General features: G+C 43.5%; 1 protein-coding gene across 7 annotated transcripts in view; it reads left to right on the forward strand.

The window, feature by feature from the left end:
* Positions 1–1,015: 1,015 nt before the first annotated feature.
* The window catches only part of LOC127042965 (BCLAF1 and THRAP3 family member 3-like), a 137,397-nt gene continuing 121,147 nt past the window's right edge, over positions 1,016–17,265 (forward strand). For all 7 annotated transcript variants that reach the window (XR_007772111.1, XR_007772110.1, XM_050936561.1 and 4 more), the window contains exon 1: positions 1,016–1,136. The gene's annotated coding sequence lies outside the window, so the exon portion shown is untranslated. The remainder of the gene's footprint in view (positions 1,137–17,265) is intronic.

Consider the following 17,265-nt stretch of genomic DNA (forward strand, 5'->3'; position numbering starts at 1 on the left):
GGGGGCTTTGGAGTAGAGTCCGGCACAGAAAAGAGAACGGCATTGCCGCCCGCACCATCAGGCCTGGTGGCATCAACCAAGGCACAGGCTCGAGAAAGTATGAACCAAAGCCAAGTAGCAGCCCTGCCGCTTTAGACCAGAATTTTAAACATATTTAGGCAATTAGTTGGATTTTCAAAAGCATCTAGGTGCTTTCACCCTTTACAAATCTGGCCTGGGGTGAATATTTGGGAACCACGTTCTACACACCCGTGGTGACATGTGCAATAGCACTGTGGTGTTGGGGGATGGGGAGGGAACAAACAAACAATCAAAAACCCTTGACAAGGCAATCCCCGTTGGTGGATCAAAGGAACCTGAACAAGTTTTAACACCAAACCAGGAAACCAGCGAGCCTTAAACCACATGATCCCAGCGAATAAACGGGGATATTGAAAAAGAAAAAAGAAGAAAACTGTAGAATTAGAAGCAAATGTTGCCATACACCCGGAGCCGGGGGCTGCTCGGAGCCGGGGCAGGCGCTGGGAGGAGCCGTTCGGGCACGACGGGAGACCGCTCGGAGGCGCTGCAGACCCGGGACCGGGAGCCTCGAAACTCGCGTCTGACCATTAGCGAGCCGGGTGCATGTGAGATGTTGCCTCGACTCGCGGCTCCGCACGCGGGGGGGCGGGGGGAGGAGCCTGGTCTGGGCGCTGGCACCGGCCTGGGAAGCGGGGGCTGAGATGGAGCAAAAAGCCCCCCGCCCTGTTTCTGCAGCCGCTGCAACGCCCCGCCCCCCGCTCTGGGGTCCCGGTTCCCCCGCAAATCGCGGCCCAGCAGCGCCCTGACCCCACTCTCAACCGTGGCTCCTGCCCCCCCCGTATTGCCCCTAGGCTCCGCCCCCAGCTATGTAACCCCGCCCCCTGCACAGACTCCTCCCACCCCCGCCAGCCCCGCGCGCGGGCAGGGGCCTGGCAGCGGCTTCAGCCAACGGCGCGGAGCCTGCTCGGTCGCTGGGCGCATGCGCCCCGCCAGCCGAGCCGAGCCGAGCCGAGCCGCCTGTTCGAAGGGGGTCGCGGTTTGTCACGTTACGCCGGGGCCCAGCTCTCTGCGCGGCCGGGCGGGCGGGCCCCGAAGCGGCGTTGGGGCGGCACAGGGTGAGTGTCCCCGCGCGCCGGGCTGGGCCTCCCGCTGGCGGGGCAGGAGGTGGGTGTGTCCCCGGCCGGGCCTCGCTCCCCATGGCGGGGCGGGGCACCTGCTGCGGCGGGGCCCGGGGCTCGCGGGGGGGCGGGGCCCGGCGTGACTCGGGGGCGGCCGCGGGGCCCTGGCGGGGCGCGGGGCCTGCTCGGGTCTGAGCCCAGGGGCGAGCTCCGAGCGCAGCCTCAGCTGGGGGTAGCGCCGGGGGGCAAACCAGAGACCCCTGGCCCAGGCCTCCAGGCAGAGCCCCGCGCGGCCTGGGCACTGAGCTGGCTGCGCCTCGAGTTCTCCCAGTGCCGCCCACTCCCCTCCCCCGGCAGGCACAAAACTCGTCATAGCGACCGACACAGGTGTCTGATCGCTGCCCCTTCCGCGCCAGCTGACTCTTCCCCACCAGCCAGGGTACTAGCCTGCCTTCAGGTCACGGGCCAGGGCTACGGACAAACAAATGCTTCCCGCTTGATACTTCATATGAAACCTTGTCCGCTCGTCGTGTAGTAAAACCAAATAAAATATTTATTGGTATGGCAAACTGCATAAGATTAAAATACCAATCAAGCCAACAGCCTCCTCCCTCCCCGCCCCTCTCGTCTAAACTGCCCTGTAAATCTGGAGAGGAGTGGAGTTGTAGACTCTGCAAAGAGTCAATAGAGATTTGGGCTGTGCTAATCTGGAGAAACTCATACTGTGGTGATAGGTGCAAGCCCCTTTAAAATAGATTATCTCTTGTATACAGTATGATTTGACCAGGCTTGTTAGGGTTAAGGCTAGCATAGGACAATAATTATGAGATTATAATATCATGAGGTTACTCGTATTTCTTGATCGTTCTATTACATTCATTTTTTTCTATGAACTCTGCTGCATCACCTATATAGAACTGAGTTTATTGCTATTATTTTGCTTTCAACTGAACAAGATATGTCAAGACCCTCCCTGCCCCAAGAAATTTAAGATTTTTGAACACACAAACTTGCACAGCTTAACTGAAGGTGTGTATTAGAGCTGCTAAGTGGTTAAACAAATTAATTGTGTGATTAAACAATAGAATACCATTTATTTTAAATATTTTTGGATGTTTACTACATTTTCAAATGTTAATTTCAGTTACAACACAATACAAAGTGTACAGTGCTCACTTTATATTTATTTTTATCAAATATTTGCACAGTAAAACAAAGTATTTTTCAGTTCACCTCATACAAGTACTGTAGTGTAATCTCTATCATGAAAGTTGAACTTACAGATGTAGAATTATGTTTAAAAAAACTGCATTAAAAATAAAATGTACAATTTTAGAGCCTACAAGTTCACGCAGTCCTATTTCTTGGTCAGCCAATCACTCAGATAAACAAGATTGGTCACAATTTGCAGGAGATAATGCAGCCTGCTTCTTGTTTACAGTGTCACCTGAAAGCGAGAACAGGCATTCTCATGGCACTGTTGTAGTTAGCGTTGCAAGATATTTACGTGCCAGATGTGCTAAAGATTCATATGTTCCTTCATGCTTCAGCCATCATTCCAGAAGACACGCTTCCATGCTGATGATGGGTTCTGCTTGATAACAGTCCAAAGCAGTGTGGACTGATGCATATTCATTTTCATCATCTGAGTCAGATGCCACCAGCAGAAGATTGATATTCTTTTTTGGTGGTTCGGGTACTGTGGTTTCTGCATCAGAGCGTTGCACTTTTAAGGCATCTGAAAGCATGCGCCACACCTCGTCCCTCTCAGATTTTGGAAGGCACTTCAGATTCTTAAACCTTGTGTTGAGTGCTGTAGCTGTCTTTAGAAATCTCACATTGGTTCCTTCTTTGCATTTTGTCAAATCTGCATTGAAAGTGTTCTTAAAATGAACATGTGCTTGGTCATCATCCAAGACTGCAATAACATGAAACATATGCAGAATGGGGGTAAAACAGAGCAGGAGATATACAGTTCTCTCCCCCAAGGAGTACAGTCAGAAATTTTAATTAACGCATTATTTTTTTTGACAAGCGTCATCAAAATGAAGCATGTCCTCTGGAATGGTGGCCAAAGCATGGAAGGGGCATACAAATGTTTAGCATATTTGGCATATAAATACCTTGCAACACGGGCAGCAAAAGTGCCAAGTGAATGCCTGTTCTCACTTTCTGGTGACGTAAATAAGAAGCAGGCAGCAGTATCTCCCCTCAATGTAGATGAACTTGTTTGTCTTAGCAATTGGCAGAATAAGACTCATAGACTCATAGGTCAGAAGGGACCAATCTGATCATCTAGTCTGACCTCCTGCACAAGGCAGGCCACAGAACCCCACCTATCCAATTTTATAACAACCCCTATCCCAGGACCGAGTTATTGAAATCCTCAAAAATGGTTTGAAGACCTCAAGCTGCAGAGAAACCACCAGCAAGTGACCCGTGCTCCACGCTGCAGGGGAAGGCGAAAAACCTCCAGGGCACCTGCCAATCCGCCCTGGAGGAAAATTCCTTCCCGACCCCAAATATGGCGATCAGCTAAACCCTGAGCATGTGGGCAAGAGTCACCAGCTAGCACCCAAGAAGGAATTCTCTGCAGCAACTCAATACCCATCGCATCCAACATCTCCCCGCAGACCATTGAGCAGACCTGTCTGGTGGTAATTCAAGATCAATTGCCCAAATTAACGATCCTATCATAACATCCCCTCCATATACTCATCAAGCTTTGTCTTAAAGCCAGGAAAGTCTTTTGCCCCTACTACTTCCCTCGGAAGGCTATTCCAGAACTTCACTCCCCTAATGGTCAGAAACCTTCGTCTAATTTCAAGTCTAAACTTCCTAATATCCAGTTTATACCCATTCGTCCTCGTGCCTACATTAGTACTAAACTTAAATAATTCCTCTCCCTAAGACGTAAGGCTGAGTGGGCTTGTAGAGTCTAAAGTTTTCACTGTTTTGTTTTTGAGTGCAGTTATGTAACCAAAAAAAATCTGCATTTGTAAGTTACATTTTCACGATAAAGAGATTGCACTTTGGTACTTGTATGAGGTGAATTGAAGAATACTATTTATTTATTTATAATTTTTACAGTACATATGTTTGTAATAAAAAATATAAAGTGAGCATGTGCACTTTGTATTCTGTGTTGTAATTGAAATCAATATTGAAAATGTAGAAAAACATCTGAAAATATTTAATACATTTCAATTGGTATTCTATTGTTATAAGTGTGATTAATTGCAATTAATTTTTAAATTACGATTAATTTTTTTGAGTTAATTGCGTGAGTTAACTGCGATTAATTGACAGCCCTAATTTATATTGATTTCATTAAACAGGTGCAAGTTTTGTGTGTAGGGATTGGTATTTTGGTTTGAGAGTGTTGTTTCTGTTTAGGGTCATTTTACAGGATTAAACGAAATCAATACAGACATCTACACAAACTTGCACCAGTTTAAACTGAAAGTAAATATACAAAAAATAGTTGAAGTGGTACAAACCTTTGTGTAGACAAGCCCTTACACCTAAGTGCTTTTATAGAATAGCATAGCTTTATCTAGACAAACATCTTTTTGCCTAGCATAGGTAAGGGGTAACACTTCGAAAAGTACCAAAGTAAGTTAGGAGGCTAAGCGCCATTTTCAAAAGTGACTTAGGCCATGTCCACACTACAGAATTCTGTCTATGTAACTTACGTTGGCATACAGCCACCACAGTTATTAACTGGCTTGCGTATGTGCACATGGCTCCTTGTGTTGTTGGTGCATGTCCTCACCAGGAGTGTTTGTATTGATTGTATTGTCAGTAAGCAGCTTAGTGTCTACACCGACGGTGCATCAACCTAATTACATTGACTGTGACTCTAGGCAGCTCAGGGAGGTGCTGTCACTAAATTGGTGTGAAGAGGCACTTAAAGTTGGTGGGAGCCAAAAGTGAAGACACTTCTACAGCTAGGTTGACACAAAGCAGCTTATGTCAACCTAACCCTGTAGTGTAGACCAGGCCTTAGGCTCCTGAAAATCACTGAGAAAATGGGGTGTGTGCTCCTTAGTCACATCGGAGCTTTTGGAAAATTTGACCCAAGTCCTAAAAAGAGAGATAAGTGAGACAAGAAGTGTTGGGAGAACTAGAGAAGGGAGTCCCTATCATTATTAATTATTTTATTTATTTCTTACCTTTGTAGGTCTCTGTTCTTTCTTGAGTCTTGTGGGAGGAGGTTTGCGTAGTGCATTGGGAATGGAAGGCTGTTCCATACATAAGGGACAGCATAGAAGAAGGGGAAAAATGTCAGGAGGAAAAGCGTACAGAGGAGATCAGAGGCTGGGACAGAGTTGAGGGGTGGGGATGCTGGAAGGCAAGGATCAGAAGTTTAAATTTGATATTCAGTTGTTGCTGAACAACACATTTTTGACATCTTGAAAGTTCTAATTGGTTTTTCTAGAATAGTTTTAAAATATTTTCTTCTGCAAGTGCTAGTATGGGAAGAGATCAGTCAAAAGTAATTCATTTAGTTTGAGAGACAACCTCGTAGTCCTGATGAACAACTGTCTTTCCTAAATAGTGTCTGTGCTATACTGTGCTCCTCCACATCTGCCTCCTGCAAAATAACTCTGGTATTGTTGCCACTACTTTAGTGTGTATAATCAAGTCAACTTTCTTCATGCCCGTGATAAACTGAAGCAGGATTCATTTTGGTCCAGACTTTGCTAGAAAAGAAAACAACGGTCAGCCGACATGCATTTTGAATGGGGATCACCCCCCATGAAGCTCTGTCTTGCAACATGAAGAAGATCTTTGTCCTTGGATTATTCTAAAGCACGGTGGTGACATAGTTAAAACAGGTTGGATCCTATCTATTTTACAGATGGAACCATATTTTAATCATCTCAGGGGAAGGGGAAAGTATAGTAAATAAATTCTCCAGTATGACTGATTTTGTAGTGTAGATGGGCAACATAGTTAAAAGGGCTGGAAGGGACCTCGAAATAATCTACTCCAGCCTCCTGGGCTGAGAGAAGACCAAATAAACCTAGACCATCCCCGGCAAGTGTTTGTCTAACCTAAAAATCTCCATGAACTGGGATTTCATAACTTACCTTTGAAGCCTGTTCTAGTACTTAGTTATCTGTATAGTTAGAAAGTTTTTTCTCATATCTAATCTAAATCTCCTTTGTTTCAGATTAAGCTAATTGCTACTTGTCCTGCTGTCAGTGGACATGGATAATAATTGGTCACCGTCCTCTTTATAATAGCCCTTGAAGCCTTTGAAGACTGTTATAAGGCCCCCAGTCTTAGTCTTTTCACAAAATTAAACATGTCCAATTGTTTTAACCTTTCCTTATAGGACAGTTTTCTAAACCTTTTATCATTTTTGTTGCTGTCCTCTGGACTCTGTCCAATTTGTTCATCTCTTTCTTAAACCAGGGTGCCTAAAACTGGATACAGTATTCCAGCTGAGGTCTTACCAGTGCAGTAACTTAACAATGGGTTTGATATTTCTTCTTTATGATGAATAAATTGGAACAGTTACCTCCTGTGTCTTGCATACATATGACACTCCTGTTAATACACCCTGGAATATTTGCCTTTTTCACAACTACATGACATTGTTGAGTCATTCACTTTGTTATTCACTGTAACCCCCCCATATCTCTTTAGCAGTACTGTTGTCTAGCCAGTTATTCCCCATTTTGTAGTTGTGCATTTGATTTTTCCTTGCTATGTGTAGTACTTTTCACTTGTCTTTATTGAATTTCATCTTGTTGAATTCAGATGCGTTCTCCTATTTGTCAAAATGATTTGAAGTCTAATCCTGTCCTCCAAAGTGATAGAAATCTCTTCCAACTTGATGTAATCTGCAAATTTTATAAGCATACATTTCACTCCATTGGGTCATTAATGAAAATATTAACTAGTACCAGACCCTTGCTAGGCTATGCCCTCCCAGCTTGACAGTGAACCATTTATAACTACTCTGTGAATACAACCTTTCAACCAGTTTTGCATCCACCTCATAGTAACTTCCTCTAGAGCAGTGGTTCTCAAACTAAGGCTGCTGCTTGTTCAGGGAAAGCTCCTGGTGAGCCGGGCCAGTTTGTTTATCTGCGATGTCTGCAGGTTCGGCCAGTTGTGGCTCCCTGTGGCTGCGGTTCACTGCTCCAGGCCAATGGAAGCTGCAGGAAGGGCAACCAGCAAGTTCCTCGGCCCACGCCGCTTCCTGTAACCCGTTGGCCTGGAACAGCGAACCACAGCCAGTTGGAGCCGCAATCAGTTGAACCTGCGGATGTGGCAGGTAAACAAACTGCCCTGGCCCGCCAGGGGCTTTCCCTGAACAAGTGGTGGCCCTAGTTTGAGAACCCCTGCTCTACAGCGCATTTCCCTAGTTTGCCTATGATAATGTCATGTGGGACTGTGTCAGAAGTCTTATTTAAATCAAGATGTATTCCATCTACTACTCTCCTCCTCGACCAGTAGGCCGTAACCCTCTTAAAGATAGAAATTAGGTTGGTTTGGCATGATTTGTCTTTGGGAAATCCATGTTGTCTATTCCTTATAGCCCTGTTATCCTATAGGTGCTTACAAATTGATTGTTTAATAATTTGTTCCAGTATCTTTCCAGGTATCAAAGTTAGGCTGACTGGTCTATAATTCCCGGGATCCTCTTCCCCCTTTTAAAAGATTGGCAAAGGACAAACATAAGTACTCATCCTCCATGAGTTCTTGAAAAGTAATTGCTAAAGATTCAGAGATTGTTTTAGCTAATTCCTTGGGTGAACTTCATTAGGTCCTGCTGACTTGAATACATTTAAATTAACTAAATATTCCTTAACTTGTTTCTTCTCTATTCTGGCTTGAGTTCCTTCCCCCTTGTTGTTCGTATTAATTGTGTTAAGCATCTGGTCACAATCTTTTTAATGAAGGCTGAAGCAAAATAGGTGTTAAACAGCTCAGCCTTCTTAGTCCTCTGTGATTAGCTATCCTTCCCTGTTAGGTACTGGACCTACACTTTCCTTCATCTTTTTCTTGCTTCTCAAATACTTATAGAATCTCTTCTTATTGCCTTTTTTATCCCTTGGGTGTCACTCATTTTATGCCTTAGACTTTCTGCTTTTTTTGTCCCTACATGCTTGTGCAATTTTTTGTACTTGTCCTTAGCATTTTGTTGATGTTTCCACACTTTGTAGGATTCCGTTAGATTTTCAGGTTATTAAAAGAGCTCTTGGTGCAGTACACTGGCAGCATTCACATACAACATCACTGAAAGTCCTTTTTAGTGTTTTTTGAAAATGATCTGAAGAAAATTTAGTTTCCTGTCATTTTTTGTTTGTTAAAAACAGTTATCTATGTTAGGTTTTATATTGTGTTGTGTAGCATTCAGCTGTTACAGAACTCTGGAGAAGATTGTGTTGAGATTGTACCCATGACTTTTTTCTTGTCTATGACACTAACCTGCAAAATGGGGAGACAGGGTAGAAGAGGAGCTTTAGCTCAATTTTGTTTCTCTGAGATGAAGGGGTAGTATCTTTCCCTAGTTTGTTTGAAATTCATGTTTTATCTCCCCTGGAAGATACTCTAGGAGACTGGCGAGCTATTGAAACCAGAAAATTGTGAAACACTGAAAGATGAGTATTTGACAGTCTGAAGGCTTAATGTGGCTTGGGAATGCCTCTCAATTCCCACAGAGTTCAAGCTTTCATTATGTGGCCACGTGGTCCGTTATGGCATAGTGCAGTGTAGCAGTGGGTCTGTCTCTGTTTCCCTCCTGGCCTTTTGCTGCTCCACTCAGCATCCCACACCTTCTAGGTTGAGGTGATTTTAGCCCTCTGGCTATGTCACACAAAAGTTTCTCCCCTTTTGGGGTACTCAAAGTCCAAAATCAACATGAAGAAATGTAAGTTTTCCCTTTACCTCAAGGAGAGCCCGGTTGCAGTAGTCTTCCCCAGTTCCTGGCCCCAGCCAGTCTTCTCTCCCGCAGTGAGAGCTCAAGGTGTGCTCTCTCGCACCCAGGGAACAAATCAGTTGTCTCTCTCCCTTTTTAGCTCCTTCCTCAAGGCCTGACATCTGCTTTAGATGTCTTGAAGTGGGGTTGATTGGGCCTCCAGTAGCCCATTAACTCTTACCTAACTTGTGTGATGGGTTGTATGAACTTCACACACGATTTAAAATAAAAATTAGTCATTACAGTAGTGAAATAAACCTCCTGAATATGAACTGAAGATACATTATTGTCCTCCTGAGTCTGCGGACTGCCTAGAATTTTAAGAGAGAACTGCCTCATATCATCTTTGAAGTGTACTTACTAGGATTTCTCTGGTGCTCCTCACGGAAATGTCTAGATACTGTTTGTGGTTGATATTATAAAAGGTAGACTTGGAAAAGGCCTTCTAGATTTGTGGTGTATAACTTGTGGTCTTAGTGCTTCCTCCACAAAAAACTCCACTTATCTTGGGTTTAAAATATATAATCATTACATATGTTTTTTTTCGCCCATTGGTTCTTATAAGTTTCCACCGCATTCCTTTTTGCTGCAAACATGATGCTCCACTGGCCTAGGTGATGTCACTGGCTGGGTGAGTTTTCCTGGAAGTCTGCTAAAATTGTAGCAGATGCCCAGTAAACTAACTCAGATAAGACATTTCTGCTGCTTATATTTACTAAAGATCATCATGATCATGTTCCCATTATGCCTCTGTTGTTTAGGGCAACAGCAAAGCTCCTCCACTCCTGTCTGTTTCTGGAAAGTTTTCGGCTTGGCTTTCACAGCTCTTTACCATGTTATTTTCGGGCGGCTCGTTTTTGCTTGCCTTCAGGTGTCCATCTTATTGCCACTCTGGTGATGGAATCAGTTTCCATCCAAAATACATGGCCAATCCATCTCCAACGCCTACTGCAATGATGGTGCTCATGTCCTCTTGGCAGCACTGTAAACAGGTCTTAATTTGAGATTGTCCTGGGCCAAAAGATAGGGAGGATTTTTCTAAGACAGGTTGTATGGAATGAAGATAGTTTGGACATGTCATCCTTTCTCATTCCCCAGTATTCTGCACTGTAATGCTGAAAGTACGCTGCTCTGATAAATCTTGCGTTTGGTTTTGTATGTTGATGATTTCCAGACTCTATTTGCGCTCCTGACTTTGTTGATTTTGTTCTGGATGTCCTGGCTTGTTCCACTGTCCTGGCTGATGGTGCTGCCCACGTATGTCAATGTTTCTACATTAATGAGAACATAATCCTCTATACCTACTGGTGATGGTGAGGCAATATTAAAGGTCGTGATATCTGTCTTATTGATTTTCAGTCCAATTTGCTGGCTGAATGCGTCGAGTTCAGTTGTTTTTTCTTGTACACTTCTACCCCGATATAACTACGTCCTCAGGAGCCAAAAAGTCTTACCATGTTATATTGAACTTGCTTTGATCCGCCGGAATGCACAGCCCCACCCTACTCAGGTCACTGTTTTACCACGTTATATCCAAGTTCATGTTATATCAGGTCGTGTTATATTGGGGTAGAGGTGTATATGGTGTTGGGTATGTGATAGGAGAGCGAGGTCATCTGCAAAGTCCAGGTCTTCAAGGGATGGGAAGGGTGTCTATTTAATGCCTGTTGGCATGCCTTCTGTTGTACACTGCATTTCTAAAGATGTTCCCACAAATTCAAACATTGCAGAAAATTCTTTTAAATTTGTTGTAACAAACCCATTGATGCTCTGCACTTTTTTTTCTTCAGCATGGTTAAGTTTATAAATCCTGTTGTAGGTCTTCATCGTGCTTCCATCTTTGGGTGGAACTCAGGCATGTGGGACAGTTTGTGTGCAATTTATGATTTCTATATGATATTATGAACTCTGAATGTTTGCCTGGGTGGTGATCATTACTATTTGCATCATACGGCTTGTGGCAAGAAAAGAGGGGACTGAATAGGCTGGTCATTGAGGACTTCTAGCTGACTAGGCCTTGTCCTAGGCTAGAGGGAACCTTGTGACTGTCAGACCACCAGAAGCCAAAGGAAGCTGATTGCAGGAGTCAAAGCAGACTCCATGATTCAGAAGAGAAGCCTGAGCTGGAGGAGTGAGGTCCAAGAGAGGGGACCTGGAAGCCTGAAATTTTATATATCAAATGACAAAGAATGCTCAAGAGTGGTGAGGAAACTAAGGCAGGGAATTGTATACAGATGTTTCTTATTTTGCACCAATCAGGGCATCTCATGTTGTTTAAAATAAAGCAGCGTCGATAAAAATTGGTGACTTTTTGAAAAACTTAACTGATTTTTTTATTTTGTTGTTTAAATTGTATTTTTTTCTTTTTAAAAAATAAACCCATGTAATATGAATCTGAATTTAATGCAAAATACATTAGGGCCTAAATTTACTGTAATATCTGAAAGCATTTAAATAAATATTTTAAAAGCATGAGCCTCTATGAAAAACGGAGTTAAAGGCTGCTGTTCTGTATAAAGGAAAAAAAAATTGGGAAAAATATCTAACTTTTGAAGTCAAGGATTATGAATATGGACCAATAGATCAGCCTAAGAAATTTAAGAGACTGTTTCATTTTTGAGAGACTTAGGTGAGATTAGGAATTTAAGGTCCAGTTACTTTTGTTTGGCATATTTAAGATTTTCCCAGGCTGACCTGAAATCAGTCTGTTTAACTGACTGCAGTTAACCCCTCTGTTTAATAAAAACTTTAGTTGTTTAAGTGTGAAACGTGTTTTGTTGAGAGATTTATGTATCTAAAACAATTAAGGGTGTTTTGTTTAGTAAAAACAAACTTTATATGCTGTTTTGTGTGTTTAAATTCCAGTTGCCATCCCAATACAGCTTGCCACAAACAGTGAGCTAAAAGTGAATTATCTAGTAAATAAGCAGTATATCATTCATCATTTTCTAACCAACTAAAAATGTATAATAAATAAAAATCTGAAAATATTAAGCTATATTATTGCTTAAATAAATGTATATAAAGTACCCTTCTAGATAGCAAAAGATGTACCAAATCTAGTGTAAAGGCTCTGTTTAGTTGTAAATCAACATGTTTAATACTGATACTTGATACATGTTTTAATGGTTATATTAACTGATGACAATGCACCTTCTTTAGAAAATTAACTGAAGTACAAATGGAAAAGTTGATTAAAATCAATTATGTAAATCAAGGCTTTCCCCATGGTGATTTAAATCAGTGGTTTTCAAACTATGGGTCGCAACCTGGCACTGGGTCACAGTGGCTCTGGTCAGCACCGCCAACTGTGTCATAACAAGTCCCGTTGGTGGTGCTGCCCAGTTAAGGCAGGCTAGTCCCTACTTGTTTTGACACTGCGCTGTGGCCCAGAAGCGGCCAGGAGCAGGTCTGGCTCCTAGGTGGGTGGCCCACGGGGCTCCGCACAGTTCCCCCCAGCCCAAGCACTGGGGTTCCTGGCCAGTGGGAGTGGATGGGGTGGGGCAGTGCCTGGGAGAGAGAGAGACACATGGAGGTGCTTTTGTGCCTCCGTCTTGGAGCTGGACATGCTGCTGGCCACTTCTGGGGCACAATGTGGTCTGTGGTGCCAGGACAGGCAGGAAGCCTACCTTAGCTGCTGCCTGAAGTAAGCCTGCACCCTAGCCCTGAGCCCTCCCAAACCCAGAGCCCCTTCCTGTGCCCCAAACCCCTCATCCCCGGCCCCATCCCAGAGCCTGCGGTCCCAGCCCAGAGTCCTGACCCACTCCCGGCCCCAGCCCTGGTTCCCCCCACTAAACCTGGAGCCCCCTCCTGTACCCCAAATGCCTCATCCCCCCCACTCCACAGCTCTCACCTTCTGCCCCAGCCCTGAGCCCCTCCCACCACCCCAGACCCCTCATCCTCAGTGCCGTTGTGTCATGGGCATCAACAATTTATTTCAACTGGGTTGCCAGAAAAAAAGTTTGAAAACCACTGAATTTTAAATCATTCTACCCTGCTGTAAACTGATTGATTTAGAAATTCTTCTGGAAATTCTTGTTTATCTGCTTCACCTATCACGTCACTGAAGAATTAAACTATACACCTGAGTACCCATTAGGGTGGAGTTGTGGAAAGTGTGTACTTAAGTGGCTGGGCGTGTGTGTTCTGCACTGGTCTTAGGGTTAGGGCAGCTGGACTAAGAAGGGGTACCAGACAAGAGTCTGTTCCCGGGGAGTGAGTGTAGAGGCCAAAGAAAGAGCTTCCTCAGAGCCAGAAGAGCTTAAAAGGAAATGGATTCAATTTCAGCAGCCTGGTGAGCCTCCAAAAAGGGGCAGCTACACCAGGTCTGTGAAAGCTTGTTAATCCCTGGCTCATGGATATACCTCATCTGTTGAAAAGGCTGCCAGTTTTGTCCTGCCACCTCATTTATGAGTAGGACAGGACAGATGTCTGTGCTGCAGGTCTTAGGATCTAAAACTTTTCTGCTAAAAAATAAATTTTGGGGGCAGTTGAGCTTTAGTGTCAAATGGATCTATGTCAAATGGGTTTGCCTGTCTTCTGGGGTTGAGCCTCTGAATTCTTGGCTTCTCTCTCTTGCTGAGGCACTGCAGTAGTGCATGCTCTGGTATGCCCCTCATAGCCTGCTAGATGTTTGTTTGACAGATGGTCAAATGAGAAACCTTCAATTCCTAAATCTCTTTCCAGGTGATGCATGGATAGTGAGCTCTACTGGTTTTGTGGCTGGGGAAATGCCCCTTCCTCTCTTTCTCCCCATCTCCTGCCTAGCCCACAAATGAATCATTCAGACTGCCTTGTTAAGGAGGCTAGACAAAGGCCAGGCTGGAGAGGCTATCAAAATGGCAATAAGGGACCATTGTGCCCAACTCCACAGAATACCCAACAGTCCACATATTTCATGGCCTGTTTACAAAGGCCTTAACTAGTTGCTGTTTTTCTAGTTAGATTTATGTATGTAAGTTTTTTTCCATTCAGGGTATATAAGGGTGAAGGTTGCTTTTCCTGGGGGCAGCTCCAGTTCCCCCTTCCATCAGCCAGGTGACCACAGTTCCTATTGGTTATTCCTGAATCTGGCCATGCTGGACAAAAATCCCCATAAAGGAGTCAGGAATCTATGAACATACCCTCCTCCAAGACTTGCATCTGACAAGAGGATCAAAGAAGCAGCAGCCCTTTGGAGCAGACAAAAGGATTAAAATAATTGGTCAACAAAAGCTGGTCCAATAAAACAGTGGTCTCCAAAATGGGGTGCGTAAGAGGATCCTTCGGGATGTGCAAGCAGGAGGAGCGCCACCGGAGCAGTGCCGCTTTGGCAGTTCAGGCGGATTTTTTTTTCCTTCGGCACTTTGGGCAGGAGTCTGAGCGGCTTTTTTTGTTGTTGTTTTTGCCTGGGGTGCAAAAATGGTAGAGCCGTCCCTGCGGCACGGCTGGGGGTGCGTGCTCAAATTTTTTTTACTGATAGAGGTGCATGATCAAAAAAGTTTGGAGACCATTACAATAAAAGAGAGTACCTCACGCACCCTGTCTCTCTCAAATAATCCAGACACCTATCCCTCTAGCTCTGCAGGAATTTCCTTAGTTCTGTGTTGTATATTGGAATCTCTGTCTGATTCAGACAGGGTAAAAGTGCAGGAGCCCAATCCTTGATGCCTCCCCCAAAGAATGCACATGAGAGGAGGGGAGGGAAATCAAAATAACACTGTCCATTTTAAGCTCAGTGATAGAAGAATCTGAAAGGGCAGTCGCTGAGAAAAGCTGCCATGGGGGCTCAGACTCTTCTTCCTGAGAGGAAGGTCAGTTCTTGGAATTGAAACTCGAGGGACAAGAAAAAGGAAATATAGGATGAGTTCCATCAGGAATACTGCAAGATTATTCTAAGGAGGTTTATTTCTGCATAAGACCCTTGCTTATGGCAAGTCTTCCATTTTGTAAACAAAAAACAACCACCCACTCCCTCTCAAAAAACACAAAACCAGACAGCAAAATGTCCAGAAGATATTTTTCCTCAGCGTCAAAATTAGTTCCTTATACCCATGAAATGGTGTCCAGATTATGTCAGAACAGGAGGGCCCTGCAATACCCTAAGCTCTGTGGTACAATGAACCTCATTGGATCTCTAATTCAAAGCTTGTGGATTTGTAACCTACTATAGTTGCCAGTAGACAGGCAAGTGAATTAATCTGTAAGGAAGATCTATGAGGCAGATTCAGCAACTCAAAAGGCCTCCGCAGAATCCACCTGCTTGGCTCAAATAATCCTGACATAGACAGAATTGCTGTCTTGTTTCCTCCCAAAACTAATCAGTCTCATGTTTGCTTGGCATTCTCCGCCAGGCAACTGCCCTCTCCCCCACCTTAGTACCCAAAGAAAACAAATGTGTTGAATAAGCACAAATAAATATTATTATTCTTGCTTTCCATATTATAATTTAATTTTAATGCTTTTTTAGCAGGGAGGAAGGTAGATGACTTAGTAATTTTTTCATATATTTCCATGATTTTAGGTAACTAGTATTCTGGGTCATTGTCCACATACTCTTGGAAAATAAGCTATGAGAAATTTCTTTAATAAATTATCTATTTTTTAACCATAATTTTCTGAATCACACTGTCAGGAACTCAGATTTCTTGACTTGGGTAAGTTTTAATGTCCTGTAATAAGCCATTTCTTTCCATGAGGCAAAAGGAGTGTCTGAGCTGGAAATTATAATAGTACCATTTATCTCTGGGCGAAAACAAGTACATGCTATCAGTCTTTCCCACGCTTCCAACATGACTGCATTGCTGATCTGGCTGAGAAGGCTTTTTCTTAGGTTTGACTTAACCACGTACTTTCCACTTTCAGTTTGATTGTATTGTAATATCATGGAGTTCTGCCAGGCTTTGAGATGGTTAGGGATGAACATTATTGTCTCTTTAGCATTACTACTTATTTTCAGTGGAGAGTAATTTGAGATGCTGCTTCTTTAGATGATGCACTTTTTAAAATTAAGAATGAAATACAAAAAGTTTTAAGAAAGCTATGAAGGGAACAAATTTTTTGTGAAGTACAGAAACTATTGTGCTTTTTCTGGATGGGCAGAGTTGGTGATTGGGAAGGAAAACAACTGGATCCTTGCAAAGATAATTGAACTTTCTCTTCTTTGAAAGTATGGATCAGTTAAGGAAGCACCATTTCCAGTGTGTTCACTAGCCAAGATTTTAAAGATTTTCATTGCATTGGATCAAGTGGGAAATTACTTATGGCCCTATTGTGATACCATTGATGTCAGCAGGATTGTTTTTGGAATAAGCGCACGTCCAGACTAACCCGCGGCATTGGCGGGTTAAAATCGATTGCTCGGGGATCGATATATCGCGTCTAGTCTGGACGCAATGTATCGATCCCCGAGCGCGCTTACATCGATTCCGGAACTCCATCAACCCGAACGGAGTTCCGGAATCGACATGGAAAGCCGCAGACATCGATGCCGCGCCGTCCAGACGGATGAGTACCTCGATTTTAGAAATTCGACTTCAGCTACGTTATTCCTGTAGCTGAAGTTGCGTATCTAAAATCGATTTTAATACCTAGTCTGGACGTGGCCTAAGATGCTACTCAGTGTGAGTGAAAATGTTGCAATCTGGCCTATAATTTTCAAATAAACATTGAATGTAAACATTTGTCTGTAATAAGTATCTGCAATTTTAATAGTGTGGCTCTCATGCACGTGACTTCAGCATTGATGATCAAAATTATTTTAAATCTGGGGCTCTTATGAAGCACTCAGTACAAATGCCTTGGGTGTGTGTCACCATCTCTGCTCCAGTAGAAGGTTTTTGCCAGCTTTTTGCCTTTTGGCAGCACTCCTTCATTTTACGCCACATGGAAGCATTCACCAAAGGTTAATACTCAGATATTTGATTTTTACAGAAAATAACACACACAAAGTGGTAAAGCATAGTTCCATTAAGAACTTTAGTTTATTGCAAACTGGTGTATGGGTAGGTTATGGCCCATCTCAATGAGAAAACACTGGTTTTGATAAACAGAGAACTGAATCCAGGTATATGGGGTGGTTCTCTGGAGGTCCTCTCCAGTTACAGCAACTCACCACTACTACTACTACAGTTCTCCTTCTCCATCACCACCATGTTTTATTGTATTCTTCCAGCAGGCCATAGCTTGTAGCTTTGTTCACATATATTT

Source organism: Gopherus flavomarginatus, chromosome 1, assembly GCF_025201925.1.
Source record: "Gopherus flavomarginatus isolate rGopFla2 chromosome 1, rGopFla2.mat.asm, whole genome shotgun sequence".
Taxonomy (NCBI): domain Eukaryota; kingdom Metazoa; phylum Chordata; order Testudines; family Testudinidae; genus Gopherus; species Gopherus flavomarginatus.